We start from the raw sequence: 22,905 nt of genomic DNA, 5'->3' as shown, positions 1-22,905 counted from the left end.
AAAGCTATTCTTTCAAATCTAAGATTGGTAGCTCAAGATATGTGTATGCAAATAATGCTATAAGCCTACGTCTCTACAGGATTGGAATTCAATGGACTGGTCTGAAGGGTGTGTAAGAAGTAGTCTGCTGAGCTGCCATGATCAAGGAAAAGATGGCATTTTGAAATTTTTTTGGATGGAAATTGCTGGATGCTCAACATACATGGGTGAACAAGAGTATGAATCTATGGGAATGTAGGGCTAAATGTCTGTGCAATTGTTCCTGTACGACTTATACAAACTCAGATATCAGAGGTGAAGGCAGTGGCTGCGTTGTCTGGTTTGGAGATCTTTATGATATTCGACAATTTCCTTCCAGCGGACAAGATCTATTTGTTCAATTGTCAGCTTCAGAAATAGGTACAGATTACAAGTTGAAAATTTTAGTTCCATATCAAGTTCAAATTCCATTCCTTCTATTTTAATTCATTAATATTTTCTTTTCTTGCTCCAAAAATTTATTTAGGAAAAGCAAGAGCTGATCTTAAGGTGAAGAGATTAGTGATAATTATAGCTATTCTGATTGGATTAACTTGTGGGATGATTTTAATTGGCTTTTACATTTGCAAGTGGAGAGCATTTTATGGTAAGAGTCTCTACCCTTACTTCATTCATCTATTAATGTAATATTTTAGCTGAGTAATATTTTGACCTTGCAAATCTAAGAAGTATATGGTCTATAAAGAAATTGACAAGTTTTTATTCTAACAAAGTAACAATTGCCATTGAGGGTTAGCCAACATTCATGGCATAACATTAAAATTCATTTGAAACCGAATAGAACTTAAAGAAAATAATGATTTTGAAGACACGTACAATATAGATATTTTTAAGCATACCTGGAAATTTTGAACAGAACAGATGCATTGTTCTTGTGAATATATTTTAGAATCGACCATAAGACATGGTTTGTGTGAATTGGATGGGAATTTTTTAACATGCACATAAAGAGCATTTTTCTTGATATGTGTATATAACTGGTGTTATCATGTCATTTGTTGTTGCTTTATTGGTATTCTATAAATATGAAAGAGATCAATGCTTTAAATCTTTGTGTACTGTATAAGTTTATTATGTAGAGTATTTGTGGAATACAGAAGTAATATTCGGTCATTAATAACTCTACATGATACCTTTGAATATAACTAATAAAGGTAATATATATATATGGTTATTAACTCTCATGCATGTTTTGCTCAAGCAAAAAGAAAAAAAAGAAAGAAAAACAAGAGCAAATTGAGTTTGATGAAGCAAAACAAAAGAGCTGAAAAATGAGTAGCAGATCCCTCTATTAATCATAGACCAATAAGGACTCTACTCCTAGCAAAACCTCAAGGACTGGCACTGTTTTTGTAGCCTGATCTGATCTTTATTACAAACTTTGTATTTAACAATAACAGTTTTTGAGCTTTTTTTTTTAGGAGAAGATAAGAAATGAATTTTCCCATGTTGAGAATGGTCATTTGGGGTCATTGGGATTAAAGAGTGTTGATCAATCTAATCTGTAAAGTGTGTGGAAGGTTTCTATGAGGCAGAAATAAAATTTTGAAGAGAAAGAGAAAGATATCTTGGGGATTATATAATCTTGTAATTAATGATATTTTTCTAATTTACTATCTAGAATGAAATTTCGAGGAGACTTGATTTATTTTAAAGTAAAGTAATAAAGGTTATAGGCACATCGTAGTAAAAATAACTTGATCTATCATGGCCCAAACTAGTACTATTTGTGACATGGTACTTTAATTCAAGAGAAGTACCAAGCTTGCTGGCCCAAAATGGTCACCATTTTCTTCATGGATAACTGGCTGGTATGTAATAATATTCTTTTTCTAACTGTTAACTTGGGAAAATGCCTTTCTCCAATTTTTTCTAGTTGACTGTTTATACTCTGGCTTTGAGCTTTTAGAGTTTCATTTGGGGTCTGAGACTGTAATGCCTGTACAGTACAAAGTCACCATTAGTAAGTATAGCACATACTTTAATCTTAGCACTAGACCTTATATATATATATAAAATTTAGTTAAATCAATTAGTTTAGTTAAGTTATTGAGAGTAATTTTGAGCTTAGTACTGGACCTTATATGCCTAAATTAGTTTAAACATATAGTTTATTTAAGTATAGAATTGTATCTTACTTTTCTTGATTCTTCTTTGTGGCATGTATATATTGGTGCCACTTGTATTCTATATTCATTCAATTCAATACAAAAGTGTACACTGCTCAGTGCTTAGTTTGTATTTGTTAATTACTTTAACACATGCTTATTAATTATACCTTATTTATGCTCTTATTTCAATGTAATTATTGTTCGATTATTAGCCAAGTTGGACAAAAACGGGGTATATTGAATATTGAGGAAGATGATGATGGGCAACCAAGGAAGAAGGTTCATCTAGGTGTTCCAGCGACACAATGGATTTCAGTTTACAATGCTCGCCAGCCAATGAAACAGAGGTGCATTTTTTTAATGTTATGTTATTTTTTTTTACCCTTGAAGTAGTATCATTTGTCATTTCTGTTGATATTACTAGCAGTATTCTGCCTATATTTCTTTCTGTTAATTTTTAAATGCTTGGATTGGAACCATATACAACTTTCTTAATCTCTCTATTTTTCTTTGTTGCAAACCATAAGCAAGAACAAGTGCCCTACCAGCTGTCATGTTCTTCTTCTCTGTGCGTCTCTCAAAATCTCATCTATGGTTTTTAGTTTTCAGTTTCATATTAATAAATATATATTTGTTGAAATACATGTGTTTATTGTTTGTGCTATATTCATTTATATATAAATATATATTATACTGTTGTTGGAAAGGAAGGGAAGATGGCAGATTTTTATGATTTTCCCTCTTAAATGTATTAAATTTAGGTATATGCAATTCATAGATTGAATATTACTTTAAATTAACGCCGTGGCTTATGCATGCATGATAAATAATTAGAATAGGTCTTATCCCCTTATTCTTGTGTGCAGGGTATTGTCTCAAAGCATCGGACTTCTCTCTTATACATTCTTGAGAAAAGCAAACTATGACTGAATAGTTGTACCTATGGTAGGTAAGTTTTTTTTTTTGTTGCCAAATTTAGTATTTAGTAGTCCTTTTGCTTTTATGGATTCTTGTTCATCTAATGCATGCTCTGCTACTTTGTTTTGCAGAAAATCAGCAAATGAGTAAATAAATTAATGTTTTGTAGTTTAATTTTCCTTGTGAATAATTTTGGTTGTGTGGTGCTTGACTTGTGTATTAATTTTATTGTAGGTTCATTATGATTTTAATACATCGACGGGTACTGGACTTCTTGCATGGTAAAGAGCATTTTATGTCTAGTCTTTTGATGCTGTTGCAATGGTCTCCTTTTGCGACAGAAGCAGAGCTTCTGAAGCAAGTAAGCTTTTACAAAATCATTATCTTATTCTTTTCTAATCATTTGCTTGTTCCTTTTTTAACACACGCGTACTGATTTTATTTCTAACTTTTACTTGCATGATACTAATTTCTTCACTGTGAACTTTTGAATCTTGATTCATCAAATTGTCAATGATTTGAACAAAGTTCATCTTGATACATTTTGTAGTCTCATTAAGAGGCATTCTTGCTATTAATCATCTTGTGTCTATAAATACTAAGAAATAATCATGGATTGATGCTGCCCATTTATCATGTTTTAGAGAATTAGGAAATTCCAGCTAGTCATGGGAAAGATGTGACAGATCCCTTCACTATACGAGGTTGTTAGGGTAAGATGCACTACTAAAAAACTGATTTGCAATGTTATTTAAGTTATTTTGATTCGGATATGGCTTTGTACCACTGTTTTTTTTTTTTTTTGTATCAATTGTTCTGTATATAGCATGCACTATCTATATTTATATATGTTATATATAAAATTGAAATAGCGTAGGCAATAGACACTAAGTCTGGCTATACATACATATAAGATATATATATATATATATTAGAAAATTTGTTGAAAAGTGGTTGTTGTTCTGATTGTTTATTTTTTTGTAACCTTTGATTATGTTTATATGATCAGCTTTAGTAGTAAAATTGCTAAAAAGTATCATGTAGTATATATAATTTTTGTTGTCTAACATAGAAATGTGGTGTAAATCCTACACCCTTAAAGAACAGCAAAACAAGAAAGAGTAATCAGCAAAACAAGAAAGAGTAATGCAGAAACATAGAATAAAAAATGATAAAAATTTAAAACAAAAAACAACACCAAACACATTACTTGGTTCAACTCAATTAAAAGCCTACATCCAAGGTAGAATAGCCCCAAAGAATGGTTGATTAGACTTTATTCTTTCTTGAGTATCAAGTACAAAATTACACAAAGGGAGACTTGCTCCATGTACAAACACTCTAAAAAAATGCTTTAAAAAACCGAACAAAAAAACGCTGAAAAAATTCTCTACTGATTCTCTTAACCCCGAATGAGAGTAGTGAAGACAATATATATAGGCTTCTATGGTAGCTAATGTACCAATTGTATTACAAAAATTTTGAACTTCTTGGAATAAAAGAATTGTCACATCAGTTGTCACTTAAGTGGCATATCAAGTCATACAATGTAGAGAAGTGAGCTAGTTTGATTTGATTTCAAGTTTAATGGGTTTGATTTAATCTTCCCAGCATTATACTCAATCATGTTGTTGTGGATTTTGTTTATAATCAATCATGTTGTTGTATATGATTTTGCGTTTATACCTCAGATATTAGTGTAAAAGAACATATATTCACTTTATGCAGCAGTCTTAGAGCTGATGTGGTTGGGCAACTCATTGTCTAACATAAATCACTCATTTGGGAGCTGCTCGTGCAGCTTTTGAAGATGCGCAAAAGCAGATGGAAGTCATATTGGGAGCTATTGAAACAAAATCTGAGAGTATCACAAAAATTCAAAGTGATCTTGAAAGGAGCAAAATCGAAGCATTGGAAGCTCATAAAGTGGAACAAGTTCGTGTTTTAATTATGTACATGGAGGGGCTCGGTAGGGACGGTGGCTGGGCGCGAGGCTGGTTGGTGGGGTTCTCAACTTCACGACGGCAACAGGTATTTCTTTCTGTGGTGTTGAACTTTAGTTTGGTGATGTTATGGTCTTAGATTTTCTTGATAGCTCTCTTATTTTATTGTTCATCTGAAAATTCCCTAGCTCTTTCTTGATAGCTCTCTTATTTTATTGAACTAAAACAGATAATTGCCAAGTTACCACCATGAAATAAATCACTCATTTATTTTATTGTTCAAGGAAATGTTTTTCAAATAAATGAGGTGTTGCTTTCTATTAGACAATTTTTTCCATTAAGGATTTTTGAAACCATTTCAATAAAAATTGACCCCTAGTCTAGTTCATCATCCATGATTTATGAGTTACATGGCATTATATGAAAATATTTATTTAAATCTAACGTAGCTCTTGATATCTTTTTTTAAACTTTGAGTGGATAATGTCTTATTATGAGTTTGTCTCTTAACAATAGAACTTGTGTCACTTGAGAGGCATTTTCTTTTAGCTTCAAATTAATAGAACGAGTAGAGGTAGTTTCTTTTATTTAGCATAATGATCTCTTCCTTCTTACTTCAGCTAACAACACTTGAACCAATGATCACTGGATTGCAAGAATCATTGCCAAAGTCCATTGGATTGCTTCCTTTTTATGGAGGTGTGGCAGGTACATGATGTTATTATACTTGAACTTGAAGACTTTTCTTTAGAGTTTGTTTATAAAATTAAGGTTGCTGGTGTCCTTGCTTTTGCTATAATTTTACTGAAGTCTTCAAAATGAACTGGAGATGCCTGAATCATGATGTATACCATCTAATTGGTTAGTTAAAGTTGAAATAAGTGTTTCTGGCCACTTGAATCTTATTGTTGCTATCTCACATGCTGAACAGAGAGAAGTAGATACCTGACACTTCATGTAAACAGCCCCTTGGCTGGGTTTACTTCCCAGTGCTGATGGGCAAGTATTACATTCTCAAGATGGTGGAGATAGTCCAATTCTCAGTCTCTTTAAATCAGTCACTGCTGCAATATTATCTAAGCCAGGGTGCCCAAATCCAACCTCTTTCAGCACCCTATCAAAACAAGCAGAAGCTGCAGGTACAGAGCTGAACATTCAATATTTAGAAAACTCATTGTATGTATATATCATCGATTCTCAGGTAGTTCAAATGGTCAGACATGTGGTTTTCTCTCATAAAGTTTGAGATTCGAGTTTTCTTGAACATCTCAATAGCTATTCCTTAAATATTGTAGGGTTAGGCGGAGAGTAGTTTAAATATACATCAATTATCAATATCCTCTTTTGATTTTTTTTTTTGGGGCAAAATCTTTTGAATTTGATGCAGTGTCAAGGTGGTCTTATAAATTATTTTTTGGATTGTAACTACTTTGAGCTTTGAAATTGCGACAAAGTGGTTCCCTATAAGTTTGAGTTAAATTTTAACCAAATATTGTGATTATGGTTTTCTTCACTAGTGGGTTTCTTCCCATACATTTAGTTCAGTGCTCTTTTGGGACAAGATAGTTTTAACACTCGTTGCTTGCTTTCTTTGCAACATTGTTGTCATGAGACATCATCAAGCTGTGCAGATATTAGTTTAATTTGAATGTTGTCTGTGAGAAATCAAAACATTTACTTGGACCATTTTCAACCTTCAATAATGACAATCACTTAAATTCTCTGCTTCCTAAATTGATATGTAGATCTTGCTTTTATTTTTATAGTTCATTTAAAATATTGAAGTGTTTCCAATTGCAGATCTTTTATACAAGGCAAATATGAATACTGGAAGTGTGCTTGAATATGCCCTCGCCTTTACAAGTGCAACATTGGATAAGTATTGCAGTAAATGGAATGCTATTCCTAAAACAAGATTTGTTGACATTACAACTTCATCTACACAATCACCCAGGAATCCTCACTTTTCCCAGGTATGCAAGATTGCCTTCTATTTCTTTTAAAAAAGCCATCCATCTATTTTAAGCTTATACTATTAAGATTTCAAAATCAATAATCTGGATCATTCATGTATGTTAGTATTATATGCATTTAAATTGCTATTCTAATTTTTCTATTGATTGAGCTTTCTATATAATTGATTTCTTACTATTAATTAATCAAGCTTTGTGTGCATACAGTAGAGAAAAATAGTACTTGTGAAACAATTATATCATCAATGTTGCTTAGTTTATTCTTTATAAAAGGGATTTGATTTCTATGTTCAATTAAATTGGGTCCTTCACTTTTTTTAGTTTGGAAATACATTATAAAGTTTGATAGAAAATTTTCTTTTTCTGGAAAAGAGAAATCAGAGGGAATTTCCATTACTTTTGTATTCACATTTTTGATTGTCCTTGGCTTTGCATTTGTGATTGTCTTTTGTATGTGGTGTCCTCTCTTGGAAATAATTTCCATAGCATTTTTCTTGAAGTAATTTGTGATGCTAGATAATAACAATAAAATATTTCTTTGTTTATTTTGCAGATGTGACAAGCAAAATAGAAAATGATACTTAATTTTGAAGGCTTTCTGTTGGGCAGCTATAGAATATTTTGTGCTAAAAGTAGTAACTTTTCAATATGTTGAATATTTAAGACTACTTGAATACTTAAAGAACATTGTGTTGTTGATGACAATGTTGAATGTTTTAAACTAATTTGTGGATTGTTAATACAATGTTGAATGTTTTTACTTTTTGTTATTTGAAAATCAAGTTCATTTGATGATGCTAGTATATATTAGAAAGCTAATTTTAATTATATAAATAAAAAATAAAAATATAATAGAATAAATTAGTGTTATATAAATGAATATATAATGAGAATTTAAACTTATCTAAATATTAAAATAATACGAAAAATGTGTTATAATATCTATTACAATAACACTTTTTGTAAGTAAATAATTTTGTTATGCAAACTTCATTATATAACATAAAAAATGTGTTATACTAAAGTGTAGTATAACACAAAAAATGTGTTATACTAAAGTGTAGTATACCACAAATTTATAAGTATTGAGATGTGTTATATAATCGACTATAAATAATATAATTAAACACTTATCTATTTATTAAAATAACACAGAAAGTGTGTTATCGTTGACAGTATAATAACACATATGTATAACAATGATAAAGTGTTATGTAAAGTACCCTGACCTACGATAACATAGTCGGTCTTAACACGTCAAAAGGTGTTATGGTATGTTTTGATAACACATTTTTGGTGTTATTAAAAGCATTTTTTCTTGTAGTGCTCCATGAATCATTGCCTCCCTGACGGCCACCCTGAGTATCCCGACCTCTCCTATGAGGACCAGGAGCAGTCAAAGCATCAGGGGTCTTTCTCTTCAGATCACTGGGGCCTCCGCCCCTACCAGAACCAGAATATGGAGGCACCGCCCTACGGCCCTCCCACCTTGCTGCACTCTCTCTCCATATCTTATTCTCCGCTTCCTCAGCGGTAAGAGCCTTCTCAACAGCATGGGCATAAGTTGTCCCCCCAGGAACTGTTGTAATCCTCACATCTCGGGCTATCATAGCATTAAGCCCTTTGATAAATCTGTCCTACCTAGCTGCATTAGTACGCACAAGATCTGGTACGAACTTCGCAAGTTTGTCAAACTTCAGGGCATATTTTGTAACTGTCATGCATAGTATTTCTGACTAAATAGATCCTTGAATCCTTCCCAACTCAGAGTGGTAACATCCTTAGTCTATGATGCCACTTCCCACCAGATACGGGCATCCTCTCTCAGCATATATGTGGCATAGGCCATTCTTTCATGTCCTTCTACCCTCATGAAATCCAGGATAGTAGTAATCATGGTCATCCACTGTTCGGCCTTCAGTGGATCAGGTCCTCCCTCATTGGGGGCTGCTGCTTCCTGAACCGCTCATGCAACAGCTCCCATCTGTTCCCAACCTCTACTGGCTGTACAACTGGTACCACTGCAGGTGGCACAATAGGGGCAGCACTCCCTGATGGGGCTTGCTGTCGCAGAATACAGTATGCTCATCCTGGCTCTGTAGCCGTGATTGCATGTCTGTCATAAGTTGCTGCCAGTTCCCAGGGACTGGCGGAGGGGTCTGGCTCTGGTCATTATCCTTTGCCTCAGACCTACTGCTGGTAAGTTGCACAGATCGTCTTGGACGCATAGCTATCCAAGTTAATCTGGAATCAACAACTCGGCGGTTAGGCTACGATGACAGGGTAATAATCCTTCCATGATCCACCATTGGAACTCAAACATTCACAAACAATCAAGATATACCAGTTTATTCAAATATTCATCCACATACACAATAATGCTAATAAGCACGCCTCAATATCACCACACAGCAGTCAAGGGCCAGGCCCTATCAGTATCTCATGCTCCCTATTAATCAAGCAAATATCAGCATTCATATTCCATTCTAATCATTTAAGCATATAAACACGTATGCACAATTACCAAAACCTGAGTCGAGCTTGTCTTTAACGGTGAATGTACATGTCCAGCCAGTCTTTAGGAACCCTTAAACCTAGGACACTCTGATATCGAGTTGTAACGCCCTAGATAGCCAAGACCACTACACTGTGTATTTATAAAAGTGCAAGACTTGCTAATCAAGTCATTTAGTTAGAAACGTGTTACTGAAATTATAATTGAACAAGGTGTAACGCCCTACCACCTTAGAGCCGTTACTAAGTGAGTTTAAATCGTGCAATCAACTCACTAATCGAGGGTTTTAAGACAAAAGTGTGATTAAACTATAATCAGAGTCATAAACTTTGAAAATAAACCTTTTACTGAAAATCATAAAGCGTTTAACACTTGGGATCCCAAAATAAAATATTGTTTAGAAATATTTACAACTCAAAAGTATAATTAGAGTCAGCTAAACGAAAAAATAGAATTTGGTACAAAGCATCTCCCAAAAATATCCCTGGCTGTGGTAGCTAGGCAGACCAGACATGTATGCGCCGCTCATCACGCTCACCATACTCAAGGTTGGTCGATTTTCCCCTTGCCTTTACCTGCACCATAGAGCACCCGCGAGTCGAAGCCGAGCAAGAAAACTCTCACAAGCAGAAAATATATGCATACCAAACACTTAACATATAAACAAGCCATCATCAGGCTATACACATATGGCCATGCCAACCCAGGTGCTTTACCAGGCCCTGGGTTTGCGGTCCACACTGTGAGGATATCCCAGGTATCCTTTGGGGTCTCGCCCTGGCAACTTGCACTCCGCGTGCTAAACGCTGTTCCCAGACCCTTGCCGTTCTCGGCCTTCGCCGTTCCCGGCCATCGTCATTCATTCATTTATATGTACACATAATATAACTAAACAGATACTTATTCACATATAAATTCAATCAAAGGGCTACGCCCTGCAACCCAATCATTAAGGGTCGTGCCCTGCAAACTCAAGCTCTATGGGAACAGTAGTTTTCTTACCTGTGTCCCAAGCTTTCCAAGCAACGATGTCCCGAGCACAGTCCCCTAGTCCGAGCCTTGTCGAATCCCTAGTCACAACGCATTAACAATTTCCACCCATCATGTTCTAATCCATTGAATAGCTTTGGGTCATAATTCTAGTCTACAGGTCATTGAATTCTATCAATCCGGGTGATAAAATCCATCCCGAGCCTTAACTATTGAATTCTCGAGCTTAAAACCTCTTTAGAACCCAAAAATGCACTAAGCATCGCGGCCCTAGGAAATCATGCCGCGGCCCCCAGCTCAACCCGAGGCCCTGCCTCAAATCAGCCTACACGCGTCGCGACCCTTCCTGAAGGGCGTCGCGGCGCGCCTCCAATTCCAGATGCCCCTACGTTCTAAGGGGTCGCTGCTTAGCAAGAATAGCGCTGCGGCCTGACCCCTCGAGCCCAGAAAAACTCACCATTTTTTCCTCAAAAACCAATCCAATTTACCCCAAAATCAAGCCAACCATCCAAACTAATCATCACAAAGGTTATACTATAGATTCAGCAACAAAACCCAACAGGAATTCAAGCTAAAAACCTTATCAAACTCAAAATCAATTCTTCACTCAACTCACATGCATTACTCCAGAATTTCAGCTTAAAACCAGCATAATTCACTAAGATTAAAGCTTACCTTGAGCTGAGTTGTGTCTCTGAATTAGGTCCTTAAGCTTCAAGCTTCTAGCTCCCAAGATTCCCAGCCCAATTCCTTTGTTTTGAGTAGTTTCCACCAAAATTTCCCTTGCTAAGACTTAGAGGGAATAAAGAGAGAGAAGAGGCAGAAGGGAGGGTCGGTTCCTTCTTTTTCTAAAGGCTTCTATTAGTTTTGTTTTATTTAACTAAAGTTCCTAAGGTTACCTCAAGGCTCAGGGTACCAGAAACGTCCCCGAGGGAAAAATGGTAAATTTCCCCAATATTCCCTCCTAAACATTCTAACCTCAAATATATCTCCAAATATTTATTTCCATAACCCGTTAACCCCATACAAATGTCTAATACCTGAATTACCCCTCGACTCGCCCCGAGTCAGATTTTCGACCCCGTTGTGACTTTCTGGCTAACCGCTCCCTAGGACTGTCTCGAATCGTGCAACACAGATATATCATAGGTATATCACAATTATCACATTTATGCCCTCAATGGGCTAAAATTACAAACATGCCCCTAATTACCAAGTGGGGCCCACATGTATATTTAATTCACCTAAACATGCATCTATAGTCACATGTTCACATAAATTCACATATTATAACAATAAATCACGTGTTGCCCTCCAGGCACACTAATCAAGGCCCTAAGCCTTATTAGCAAATTTGGGTCATTGCACTAGGGTTAAAAGATTTTGCTCACAAAAGTTGCATTTCATATAATTAGACATTTTAGTACATGGGATCCCAAAAGAAATAGCGTTTAAAAGACAGTTTACAAAATTTCAGGTTATAGGTACAGCTACCAGCCACTCTAAGGGCAAAACAAACATTTAGACTTTCCTGTCCTGTACCACTCCTCGGCCGTGGCAGCCGACCAGCTGACTATGTACATTCAGCCTCAAAGCTCTCCCACTTAGGACTAGTCCACTCTACCCTTGTCTTTAACTGCACCACGTAGCACCCGTGAGCCAAGGCCCAGCAAGAAAACACAATAACAGAGCATAATCATCAATCAACACAGTCAGATAATCCATATAGTATAATCATATACTCAACAATCCAAAATATCCATATAATCAGGCATTCAACATACCAAGCTTATCAATTAACAATAATAACCAATTTACATGTAATAACTGGGGTCAATGCCCTTAGGTCGCACCCCTATTTATCCCACTGACTCCGGCTCGCTTAAACCGAGCTCAGTGAATATCAAGCTGTCCTCAGCTACCAGTGGCCGAGCCGCGCCCTGTGCGCTAATATTGATTCTGGCACTCTTAGGTCGTTTATCACATGTCCCATGGCATAATACCATCTATGACATCATACAGATATAGGGAGCTCTTAGTCCCAATACAATCAGATAACCAGGTGCAGTTTTCTTATCTACGATTCCGTTAGCTTTGATCAATGAAACTGACCCTCAAGCACGATCCCTTTCGAGCCCTAGCGTACACCTATTCACAGCCATAGATCAGAATCATCACCAAACTTCAATTCCAAAACCTAGCCTTGGGACCAATCTCGAGCCCTCAGGAAGCCCTAATTCCACCAAATGGGGTGGTGGAATCAAACCCCGAGCCCCCGAGCAAAAACCCTAAGAAATATCCCAAAAACCCTCTTCTGGAAACAGGGTAGCGCTACAGCGCCACAAAGAGGGCGCTGTAGTGCTACAAACAGAGCCAACAGGCGCCCAGACCACAAGGCCTAGCGCTGTAGCACCCAAAGGCTAGCGCTACAGCGCTAGTCACAGCCAGACAACACCCTGATCTTCCCTCTTCGAACTTCCTCGAGCCAAAACTCTCCAAAACCCCTCCAAACCTCAACCAAACACAAAACAAGCCTACCATCATCTATAACTCACCCCATATGACCCAACCATATGAAACTTGAGCACATGCACCCCAAAATTAAGAAACCACCATGATTGAGCTTGAAGCTCAAAAACTCAACAGATAGCAATAGAAACTTCATAACTTTAAAGCTAGAATTTCATATCTTCAATGGAGAATTTCAACCTAGGTTATCTTACACACCTCCTCAGCTTTCAACTCCTCAAATCCTCAGGCTTAACTCCCTAGAATTCCCATAAAAACTCAGTTTAGAAAACCATTTCATCATCAAAACCAGAAATTAAAGAAAACCTTGAAACTTACCTCAAATGGACTGAATTACTCTTGCTAACTCCTCAAGCCAAAACAAGGGGCCAAGTGTGAAGTCTTAGCCTAAAGTTCCTCAGAATTTCAGCCTCAAATTCCAGCAGAAAGGGTGAGAGAAACCTAAACTGTGAGAGAGAAAGCAAGACTTCTGTTTTTCCTTCTTTCCTTTTCTTTTCCTTTTGTGTCTTTCCTTCCTACAGAATTCTAAAGTTTTCTACACATTCCACTAAAGCAATAAAGCAAAAATAATACTTATCTCTGGTTTTTAAACAAAATGACCAATTTGCCCTCCCATAATTCCTAAGCCTTTAAATCAATCTAGGGGCATTTTGGTCATTTGCTCCCAATTCCCGCTAATTCCTCGAATGTCTCTAATATTTAACGCTTACTTCCTGACACCTAACTAATCACCAATTATATTTCTCAATATCAAATAGACTCCAACGTATTTCCTAAATTCCCAGAAATACCCCCAGGCTTGCCCCTAGCCGGGTATAAATCCCCGCCATGACTTTTCCGCTAAACCACTCAATAGAATCACCTCGAGTCACAAGCTACAAATATATCCACATAATAATGTGGTCTCAACAATTTATCATAAATATCTACATTTATGCCCTCAACGGGCCAAAATTACAAATATGCCCTCATAACCTAATCAAGGCCTACATGCATACTAGCACACAGAATCATAAATCACATATATCCAAATAATCATATAAGCATGCTTATCACATAATCATGCATTTAATCATTTAAATCACACATAATCCAGTTATGCCCTCCCGGCACACTAATCAAGGCCCTTAAGCCTTATTAGTAATTTTGGGTCGTTACAACCGTCTAGACATGCTTAGTTTGTACTTTGATTGTTTTACTTTGTACTTTTCAATTACGGAATTTGAATTTTTAGATTGGTTCAGTAATACGACTTTTTGTGTTAAAGTTTGTTGTTTCAGACACACCTAATTCATACATGCACATAAATCATACATAATTCACACATAGTTCACACCTGATTCACACATATTTCACACGCGGTTCACACATAATTCACACATAATTGACACCTGGTTCACACTTAATTCACACCTAATTCACACATAGTTCACACCTGATTCACACATTTCACATGCGGTTCACACATAATTCACACATAATTGACATCTGGTTCACACTTAATTCACACCTAATTCACACATAACTTAATAAGATAAAAGTGACAAAGATTTATCCCTTCCACTATTAAGATGAAATAAACGAAGTCATTCAATACCATTTAATGAGATGAAGTTGACATAGTTTCTTCATACATTCAAAAGTGAGATACATATATTTAAATAAAAGGCAACTATGGTTGTAAGTTATGGTAAAACAAATCTAAACAAGTCTTTTTTCTAAAGAAATCCATGTTGTTGTCATTTACTTTGGATAGCGGTTTTTTGGCTAGTAAGTACTCTAGATGTTTGATGACATATACCCCACAATCGCCACTGCAAAGGAAATAATTTTTTTTAATTATTGGAAGACCATGGAGATTATTTACAATATAAATATGGTTAACACAGTTATACCTAGTTTTGGTATGTGGCACTTTTTATGTGCCAAGTCTTGTGAACTCAAAACGCACTTTCTCTGCTTGTAGTTGGACATCTTTCCTATGGCTTAATAGCCCACTGGATTGAATTAGATATGGTAGGATTTTTCCCCATCTGCGCATTTTATTCTCAAACTCCTTGTTGGAGACCACAGTGATATCACAGTCATAAGCTTTTATAAGATAGTTTGTCAATGATATCTCTAACAACACCTAATGTGTCCCAAAAAAATTAATCGGGGTAAACACATCGTTAATGTCTTTCCAACTCCTTTTGAAATTGTTATCATCACCTACCAAGTAATCAAGCACTTCTTTTGGCCAAATGTAGCTTGATTTGATTTTCCTCTTATTGAATTGTTCCCAATGTGGTTCGAAGAACTATTGGAACATAGAATCCACGATGGTGAATCTTTCGGAGTAAGTCTTCTTGTAAGTGTACACTTGTTCTTTCATCAACCCTAAAGCTGCATCAATGTGCTGCATGCCAAATATTATAAGTATATATACATCACATTCAAATTATATATATTTTAAAAATATATATATTTCAATAGTCTTACCAGTCCGTCAAGCCATGTACGTGGTGTAAGTAGCTGAATGAACCATTTTGTTGTGCACGAACTAGCCAAAAGAGAAATAGGCTTATCATTCTTTTTTAAACCAATTACCCATTTCTTAAAACGTCTCATTTGTTTTTCTTCATATGGCTGTAGGGGATTAATTTCACAAGGATCAGTTACAATTGTCTTTGCTTTATTTTTCTTCCTAGTTGGATCAGTAAACTCGGCAGCAAAAATTCTTTTCGTTGGAACCCTCCTTCTCTTGAATTCCACCCCAGCCATATCTTTAAGAGATACCACCTTACAGCTAGGGCTATCTTCTCCAACAACGTGCTCCAAAATATATGTATGGTGTGGTGAAGCAAGATGCCCATCTGATACTGAATCCTCAGAATCACTACCTTTACGTTGCGAGAGCACCAATTCAATTAGATAATCCAACTTCTCCTCCATTCTTTGTTGGTTACTTTTCAAAGTGTCAACATCAGCTAACAACTTTTCATGGTGGGTGTTAATTGGAGTTGGTATCTCTTTCTGATCTTGCTCGTGATGATGACCATCTGCTACATCGGGCTTTGTGGGAGGTTCCTCACGTTCTTCCCTTTCAAACTCCAATTCCACATCATTGTCTACAAAGCTAATAACATGACCCATGAGTAGTTCATCTGGTCCTTGAATAATAGAGTCATGAAATTATTTCTCTTCGGGTCTTGGATTGAGCGTGGCCTTCACAAGATCCTGCAACAAAATAATAAATTAATAAGGTATAAACATTACTTATAAATCACAAACTCAAATAAAATCTCAACGACTTGCACTTTTTTTCTTAAATACAACTTCAATATCTTTCTCTTTCAGCATTTTATGCGCTGACCAGCTAAGCATTCTTGGAAAGGCAAGGGGTTGTTTATCAACAAATGCAGCGAACTTTGTGAAAATTTCATAGGCCCAATATTGCAGAGTAATGGCATAACCATAAATTGTGTACTGAGGTGCTAGTCTTTTTCTCTTTTGCTCAACATTCTTCAAGTATTTATTCCTTAGCCTTTCCATATCTTTTGTCAAGCCGAATAATGTCTTCTCGTACGATAATCTCCCCCTAGAATAGTTGAAGAAGTCATCTTCATTTTCCACCATGGAAAGGACATCAATAAAGATTTCTTCTTTGGTTCACTAGGTAATAAAAGAGAGTCTACCAAAAACCATAGACCTAATTTCTATACGTCTTCTTTCACATCACACTTTTTGAATCCATCTTCCAACTCTTCAGAAGACAAACATTCTTTATTGTTCAAGTATTTCTGGAGAAGTCTTTTACTCTTGGTCATTTCTTTATACTTTGCCTGATCTAGAGAAATTCCACAATTCAATCCAGTGATCAAACCAAATTCACTAATTCCAAATCTTGTATTCTTACCACAAATATTAAAATCCAAGCAGTATTCGTTCTTTCCTCTACCAACAACTCTCCTAAGCAGTAACCGATGAATAATAACTCCAAAATATTGTAGAGGCGGAGCTAAGAAGAATTGCTTGAACAGTGACTGTTTCGCTCGTTCCAACAAGTCACATGCTATGAACTTCATTATTATTGTACTCATAATGCTCCCTCCCCTATACGCAACCTTTGCTGGATAATGTCTTTCAGTAGGAAGCATGAGGAGTGACATCTGAAAAGGTAAATTAAATAAGCGCTTAATACATAACTCATATATATTCACACTTTCTTCACACATGGTTCACACTAAAATCACACATGGTTCACACCAAATCTACACCTTGTTTAGACATAGTTCACCCAAAATTCACACATATTGTTCACTTATTCTCACATGATTCATGTATGGTTCACACATTATTCACACTTTGTATGGTTCACACATAGCTCACCCAAATTCACACCAACCTCACACATAATTCACACCAAATCCAGACATAGTTCACACTAAATTCACCTCTTGTTCACACAAAATTATAACAAAGTTAGTATTTAACAAATATATACCCATAATAATCCATAAACCATCCCACTGTTGGTCTTGCTTGAGCTAAGATATGTCTCAATCAAAAACCCAAAAACTAAAAAAATATTACTTACATTCTGCAGAAATGAAAAAATGATATTTCAAATGAGTTTTTCTATATCATTAAAAGATACTAGTTTTTCAATTAAATTCACATATAAACATTAAAAGATCATAAATTGTTGTGAAGTACACACTCCATGAGGATTCAATTCAAAACAATGCAGATAAATACGGTACCTATTATTTAGCTACTTTGAGCATGTTTGGCATTTGATAATACTCATTCATTTATTTGATAACAAACTAGTGCATTTGAGTTACAAGTTCCTTCCATAATTTATTTTCACTTATATATCATATATAATATGCTAATGAATGTATTTCAATAAACAAAAAGAGATATACACACACTAGAAATTGAGGCCGTGCATTTTTATAATAGGGTTAGTTAGTGTAGTTTCCCTTTATAATTCACACATTATTCACCATAAATTCAGAACATGGTTCACACACCATTCACACTAAATTCACACGTGGTTCACACATCATTCTCACATTGTTCACCATAATTTCAAAACATGGTTCACACATCGTTCACACACTATTCACACCAAATTCACACATGGTTCACACATCATTCACACATTTTTCACCATAAATTCGGAACATCGTTCACACCAAATTCACACATTGTTCACACTGAAATCACACATGATTCATACATTATTCACCATAAATTTGGAACATCATTCACACACTATTCACACCAAATTCACACACTGTTCACACTGAAATCACACATGGTTCACACCAACTTCACTTCATACATGGTTCACACTAAATTCACACCATAATCACACATGGTTCACACCAATTTCACACAATGTTCACACTGAAATTACACATGGTTCACAGCAACTTCACTTCACACATGATTTACACTAAATTCACTCATTATTCACACCAAATTAAAACATGCCTCAAGTAGTTAGAAATTTAACCAAAGTCCAAACCTTACCTTCTTCTACATGTTTCCAACCACAACCATCAAATCTCAAAGCATCAATATGAAAAAATCAAAATAAACAAAGGAGTCATAAATAATATAACAACAATACCTTGGGCTAGGGTATTGATAAGTACCGTATTTGTCTATTTTTAATTCATTATTCTTCTATTATTATGCACTTGATTATTTATTTATATATGTTTAATTAGTTTATTTTGTGTTTTTAGGATTTTCAAGACATTTGGGTGAAAGTGAATGAATTTGGGATGTTTTACAAGCAATGGTTAAACTCGGAATTACAAGTCTGACACTTCACACTTAATTTTGATAACTTTTCGATACTGTTTTGGAAATATACCTAGAAATAAAAGTTTTATAAATTTTTCTTAGCTTTCTATATCTTTTTGAATCGTCCAATTCCGAGTTATATCGAGGAAGTTATGCTTAAAATACTTTCGGTCACTGCAGCAGAAGAAAACCGAAAAACGGGAAAACTTGCTATGGCCGCGGCCAGCCTTATTCCAGGCCGCGGCCTGGGGGACAGAACGTAGTGACCGCGGCCAGCAAGGTCCCAGGCCGCGGCCGGAGCCCGATTTTCTGGAAAATACATTTTTCTAGTGGCCGCGACCACCAAGAATCACTGGCCGTGGCCGGCGATCGATTTTTTTATTAAATTTCAATTTTTAAATGTAATTTTTGGGGGGCTATAAAAGGGATTAGGGTTAACTTTTATCATAACTTTGGATTGCGATTTTTAGAGGCTAGAGCAGCAGAGGAGGAGGAAAAAACATCATCATCTATATTCTTCAATCTAGTTTTTCTTTCTTCTCAAAACTCTTTTATTTTCATTGAATATTTTATGTTTATGAATATGAATATGATTATGGAGTAGTTTTCTTTATAGTTAAGGGTTCTTTCAAAACCCTAGACATGATATCTTGAATGCATTGATGAATTTTATTTCTTTTATTCCCTTACATTAAATTGCTTCTATTTTTCTATTTGAATGTCATGGATCTTGTAAAATCTTGTTTAGATGGCCACTAATTAAGGTTTTGCATTGTTCTACTATCATCTTAGGATTTCTATTCACCTAATAGTTTAGGATTCTAAGTAAAGTGATAAATTGCAATTAAGGTATTGTGACGGGTATTTTAATTGTGATGAGAAATAGAACCTAGGTTAAATGAATTGCATGCTTAATGAATTTGTTGCCTAGATTAACTTGTTTCCACAAAGTGTAATGCTTTTACTAGGTTAAATAGATTGCATGCTTAATGGGTTTATTGCTGGGTAAAAAGGGTTAATTAAGAGCACTTAGCTTTAATTAATTATATTAGGGAAACTGGGATAATTGACTGCTTAAGTGTTATCTGCGGGGTTAATAGTTTAATTGGGAATAGGGAATATTATTCATCATTGTTGATAGATTGATTGTTGAAGGTGGAGAGTAATTCTTGACTATTTCTTTAATATCGTTATATCCTTAGTTATTCAATCGTTGATATTTATTTCATTTTATGTTTTCAGCTATTAAAACTAAAACCCCTTTTTAATTTCAGTCTAATATTATTTTGAATAATAATTTGATCATAGTCCTCGTGGGTTCGACCCTTATTTACTGCTAAACTGAAGTAGCTGGTGTAAGTGAAAAAAAAATTATTTAAATTTGATACGGCATACGACACGCATCAGGTATCGGGCTTGCAAGGGGAGCGTGGTGTCTTAGGTGTTGTATACCTTGGGCTCCGGTGACGTGGGCTCGACAATATGGTTGCGGAGCACGGCGATAGCAATGTGGGTTCATGGGGTCGGGAGCAAGCGGAGAGGATGGGGGTATGGTAGATTTGAGAGAGAGAGAGGGAGAAGGAAAAGGGTTTGTTCTCTTTGTGAGAGTAAAAGGGGCTGAAAAAGAAATGGGTAAGAGAGAGAAGGTGGCTGAAAACGAAATGGGAAGGGAAAAAAAAGGGAGGAAGAAGCCCTAATGTTAATAAGGGTAAGTTAGTCCTTTCACATGGGTATAAGGTTAAAAATAGGAGAAACATTAAAGTGGGGTTAAAGTTAGTATTAGCCTATAAAATATGGTCAATTCATGGAGTTAATATATATATATATATTGTGGTTGTCTTGCTTTAATTAAATGAATATTTGTTCAAAAAGATACATGTCTTGCAAAATTCACATCATTAATATATATATAGGACGTTGTTGTGGTGCGGCTTAGAAAAGCACCGATGGGAACGTTTTTTAAACCGTGGATAATATCATGGAAGGCTTAGATTTAAATGTTGTATAATAGATGTGTGGGTGTTACCGTGGTCATTGTTGTATGTTATAAATGTCTTCCTTTTTTGTTATATTTTTTAAATTTTCTTTGAGAAAGTCTTGGGTCAATCAAGGAGGGAGGGTTTTATTGCTTGTTGGATCTTTTATGGAGCAGAAATTATTGCAAAGAGAAAGAAAATGAGTCAAAGGAGAAGTAGGACGTTTGTAGTTCTTAATTAAATTTTTAGATTTATATTTTGGTATTTCCTTAATGCGGTATTGATAGCTGTTAACATCTGATTTTGTTGATCAATTAATTTCTTTAAGTCCATCTATTTGGAGAAAATGTATAAGTCCATCTGTTTGGAGGAAATCTTTAATTCCATCTGTTTGGAGAAAATCATTTGTGTTTAGTTTGTTTATTCGACAATTACTTCGGTTTGAGGTTTGGGATCAATATTATATGATTTGTATGTGATGAATGCTTGATATGTTTCTGTTAATGGCATTGTGTTCTAGTTTCCTGCGTTAATTTTATATCTTCTCTCTTTAATTTTATCAGTACCCCAGTTGTTTGTTTATCGTTTTAAGTGTCTGTATTGAGTTTTTGGATTGTTTTAAAGGAAAAAAAAATGGTGGAAAGGGGTGGTTGTAAAGATGGGAACTCAACTTTGGTTCATGGGAAACATCAGAAAAGTTGTACCTTGGTTGGAAGTTGAAGAGGGGAAGGAGCGTGGCGATAAAGGTCGTGGGGAAGGAGAAGGTGATTAAGGTTGGAATGATGGAGGAAGTTAAGAGATAGATCTTTGTTATGAAAATGGTGAAGCATCCCAATATCGTTGAGTTACATGAAGTTATGGCTAGTAAGTCGAAGATTTACTTTGCTATGGAGATAGTTAGAGGTGGAGAACTGTTTGCTAAGATTTCTAAAGGTCGGCTTAAAGAAGACCTTTCCAAACTCTACTTCCAGCAACTTTTGTCTGCTATAGATTTAAGCCACAACAGAGGTGTCTACCACCGTGACCTGAAGCCTGAAAACCTTCTTCTCGAAGAAGATGGCATATAAACAAAAAAGCTTTAAATTTGTTATGAATGATTTAGCATCCAATCATTTTTATGTGTACTCTAAACGTATATTTAGAATTACATTTTATTGTTTTGTGTATGTTTGTCTAATTTTAAGAGTCCTTGTTTTTAGGTTGTTGGGTTAGAGGGTTAAATTATGAGTGCCCATGTTTTGCGTGGTTAGTGTCGTCCATCCTAAAAAAATTTTGCATTGTTAATTTTGTTACAATTGTATTTTTAGATGGCATGATGGTTGAGGAGCTGATTTGAGCAATTGAAAATTAAATTTGTTGTTATTGTTGCAGTTATTTGTTGTCTGTTGTAGATTAAATTTTGAACCTATATTTTTTTTAATTTATGTAGCTATGGATAGGAAGAAGTTGGGGGACATTTTGATTTCACTAAAAGCACATGAAAGTAAAGTAAATGAGTTGAAGGGTGTAGTAGCTTCTATTAGACATGGTGTTTCCGAGCTACGTGCTACTAGTTTGAGAGAATATGAAGATGGAAAATCATTTGAGGTGTTTTTTGAGAAGGCATGTTGCTTAATGGGTCAAATTAGTAGTTGTGAGGAAAATTTATATACTCCAGTTTGTTCTTTGAATGTGGAAAGTGTGGAAGAGATATCAAACGATGTTCCTGTAGTTGAATATAGATTAAGTAATGAAATCATGGAACATAAGGGTGGTTTTGTTCGGGATTGCGGGGGAGCTAATCGACGTTCATATATTAATTTGGAGGACAATATCTTGAAAAATAGGACGAGTGAGGAGAAGAATAGTGTTTTTGAAGTGGTTGAAAATTTTGATTTTAGTAAAGGTTGCATGGCGTGCAGTGAAGCGGATGAGATGTCGATATAATTGGATGGTTTGATTGATTTGGTTGGCAGTAGTAATGATAGACGGGTGGGTGGAATTGGGATGTTTGAAGATAAGATTTTATGGAATTTTAAAGAGGAGGTTGATTTGGTTGCGTGTTTTGGAGGCTCTGTTTTTTACGGTGAAATGTATGACATTGAAGATGCTGAAATGAAGGCTATT

The 22,905-nt window shown here is 35.4% G+C and overlaps 1 long non-coding RNA gene across 1 annotated transcript; it reads left to right on the top strand.

The window, feature by feature from the left end:
• The first annotated feature begins 5,628 nt into the window (after positions 1 to 5,628).
• Positions 5,629 to 6,977, top strand: LOC133801734 (uncharacterized). Its single transcript, XR_009876929.1, has 3 exons — positions 5,629 to 5,719; positions 5,943 to 6,150; positions 6,812 to 6,977. It is a non-coding gene; the product is annotated as an uncharacterized LOC133801734 (long non-coding RNA).
• Positions 6,978 to 22,905: the final 15,928 nt, after the last annotated feature.

This window comes from Humulus lupulus, chromosome 9 (genome assembly GCF_963169125.1).
Source record: "Humulus lupulus chromosome 9, drHumLupu1.1, whole genome shotgun sequence".
NCBI lineage: Eukaryota > Viridiplantae > Streptophyta > Magnoliopsida > Rosales > Cannabaceae > Humulus > Humulus lupulus.
Note: the sequence above shows the minus strand (reverse complement) of the source record. Positions and strands in the feature narration are given on the sequence as shown.